The sequence below is a fragment of the Antrostomus carolinensis genome, unplaced genomic scaffold (genome assembly GCF_000700745.2).
Source record: "Antrostomus carolinensis isolate BGI_N321 unplaced genomic scaffold, ASM70074v2 scaffold6724, whole genome shotgun sequence".
NCBI lineage: Eukaryota > Metazoa > Chordata > Aves > Caprimulgiformes > Caprimulgidae > Antrostomus > Antrostomus carolinensis.
Window position 1 is genome coordinate 5,632 of NW_010308586.1, and position 3,127 is coordinate 8,758.

Here is a 3,127-nt window from a genome sequence, read left to right on the forward strand (position 1 = left end):
TTTCTCAGTTTCTCCCTCAGCCTACCTAGAAAGGGAAGGAGAATAATATTGCTGGGTTTACATTTCAACATCTGATCAGCGTTCAGAGGATACACAGGCAAAGTAATGTGATTTTGGGTTTGGGTTTGGGGTTTTTTTTAATTATTAAATCACACTTTTTAAAAAAGATTATCTTGTATATCCAAAGAGAGCTTATGTTCATATAGTGTCTTTAAGGGAATGATCCCATTTGACCAGGAAACTTTACCTTCAGAGATCGTGGTTTTACAGTTTAAGCAAAGTACTGGAATGTTTTTCATTCATTTAAAGGCTGAAGAGGAAGAGCTGTGCAAGCTGCTGCTGCTCTCACAGTGTATTACTGAAAGAGGAAGCTGTTTGCTACAAGGGAGTTGGCAAATGCAGATTTTACAAGTAGCACATATTGTGTATTTTGCTGGCACAGGGTGAGGGATGTTATTTTTTCATGGTTTTGTTTTTGCTTCCATTTCTTGGTGGTGGCAGTTTCTCTAGTGGTAGTCTTACTGATGCTTAGGTTCTGAATGTCAAAGTGTGTATCAATATTGAGAAATCTCAAGTACTGAGCAATCTGTTCTGTTCTCCTGACCTGGCGTTTTAGAACTGGGACAATTAACTTCAGTTTTTCTGAATGTTCTTGGAAATACTGTAGTTTTGCAGGACTGGTATATTCTGTGTAGCAGTGACTGAATGATTAATTTCAACTTGTTAGGTTCATTAACTTTTTTGTAGGGGAGAGGCTGGTCCCATTCGTGATTCTGTCTGACAATCTAACTGTTCTCTCCTTTTTGTGGAGCTGTCTGGTAGCTGTTGAACTTACTGAGAAGGCAGTATTATATTTACTGTAAAATAAAACTGTCCATGGTTAGTGCAAATTTAGGGCTACTTTAAGAAGCGACAGAACTTGCATCTAGCTCTGTGGTTTGAATTATTCAGCATCACTCCTGGCTTCTGCAGGTGTGAATGTGTGATACAGCAGATCAGCGTGTGACACTGAGTTACCACTCTATATACTACTGTGAGAAACAACTGACTCCTAATAAATAAAAATAAATTATTCTTACAGAAACACTAAATATAAGCATTCTCTTTGAAAACGGAACAGTTCAATTAGATTTTCTTATCCTTTGTTAGCCCACATGTCATTGAAGAAGTGGCTTACAGCATAATATCTAGAATTCTAATAAAAGTACACTGTGCTAAGGCTATATCCATGTTATATAAATTTAGGGAAAATGTATTATTATATTATTCCTTTCTAATGGGAATCTTTTTTGCTTGGGAGGATGTCTTTGAATTTACTTTTTTTTTCACACAGCTAATTTTCTATCAAAGTACCAAGTTATTAACAGAAAAACTTTTTTCTAACAGAAATGTAATTTAAAAGATACATTTTCAGTAGATAGTAATGCATTTTCAGAAGCAGTCACTTACTGAGCCAAATTAGATTTCTTTAACTCCAGTAGTAGTAATTTATAGGGATATTCAGAATGCTCATTTGCAATGCTTTTGTAACGTCCCTTTGTCCTAATTTATGCCTGATATTAGTGCTTAATGGTATGTGTACCAGCTTTTAGACAGGTTCAGGGTTGTTATCTGATTCACCTTTCAGAAGCTATTTAAAGAGAATGGCTAATGCTTAGGAATTTTGTTCCTAAATCCACTGCATTAGGTATTCATTAGAGCAGTAAGCTTTTTGATACACACTGTGGACAGAAGTGTAACCACAGTTTTGTTTATTCAAGAATATCTAATTAAGTTGCCTATTGTAATTCTTTTCTGAGCTTTGTTAGACAGGAAATTTTGCTAAATTGGGTTAAATTTGAGGCAAGAATGTACCATTTGGGGACTGGCATTTTAAATGTGGTGTATAGTTCATCTTTGTATGCAGCTCATATCTGGCAGAGGTTAGGTAGCCATATGTGAAATGGAATTGTGTTTGTAGAAAAAGTCTTTTTGAAATCACAAAGATAAATCAAACCAGATGGTCCAGATTTTTATTATTTTTTTTTTTTTGTGAATGCATTTGCTTAGTTCACAATCTTCAAGCGTTGGGAAAAAGGATTTGTTGGATTTTTTTCTATCTCACTGTGAAATACGAAGGTTTCACTTTAGTCTTCTACACTTCTAGCGATCAGTTCTAAAAGATTCTAGTGATAATAAATTCTGAATCAGAATTACTTCCAGTTGCACTTTCTGATAACTGCTAATCTTTGTACTTCCTTTCCTGAGAAGATAAGGCAGTGACGAGGTGTTTTTTTGGTATTATTAGGTAACGTTTCATCAGAGTTGTGCGTGAAGTGATGGGAATTCTGTAAGGCTTTACCAGACATACAGGTCTGGAATGAAAATGTAAACAGGAGCTTATATTTGCCAGAGCGTGCCATACCGTTTCTCAAATAGCATCCGTCTCTTCCAGTATAATAATCTGTTGTTGATTTATGTTAGGCCTTATTTTATTAACCGGGTTGAAACACTCAAATATTATTTTACAAGTGAACCACGATCTTTTTATCACGTACAAGTAGGGTTTTGTGCTCTTGATATGCTGTTACTATGGCTGATAATTGGAGGATTTAAAATGATTTATAATGTTGCTTTAGGGAAGATTTAATGCGGAATGTGAAGGTCAGTTACATGGTACAGAAACTGTGCCCAATATTTTTCTCAGGAAAGACTGGACTAGCAGAGTTGAAGAAGCGTTCTCGTATCGTTTATGATTTGGGTGCCAAGTGGGCAAGAAAACTGAAGTTGCTGTCAGCTGGGAATCCCAGCTTTGCAGGATCCAGGGGGTTTGTGACATACTCACTGGAAATACAAGTAAGTGCATTGTCCTCTCTTTTTGTGTAGAGTTATAAGAAAGCTGTTAGTGCCCTAAGTGACACTAGTCTTGCATGAAATGTTTTACATCATGTGAGTGAACTGGCCTTCTGCTGTTGGATATGATTGTGGAAAAGGGTGCTTGAGCCAGTGATATATAGCATCACGTGCTTAAAAACATACTTGTAGCCTAGGGGAATGTACTCTGCTTAAAATCATTCCTTGTACAGACACTAGGACATAGAAGTTACTCCTACCTTTCTTCTGTGTCCAAGAAAGAAAAAAGTTGTGC

General features: G+C 36.3%; 1 protein-coding gene across 1 annotated transcript in view; it reads left to right on the forward strand.

Moving 5' to 3' along the window:
• Nucleotides 1-288: 288 nt before the first annotated feature.
• Nucleotides 289-3,127, forward strand: part of ANKRD46 (ankyrin repeat domain 46) — an 11,477-nt gene continuing 8,638 nt past the window's right edge. Inside the window, exon 1 of the mRNA XM_010165812.2 lies at nt 289-411. The gene's annotated coding sequence lies outside the window, so the exon portion shown is untranslated. The remainder of the gene's footprint in view (nt 412-3,127) is intronic.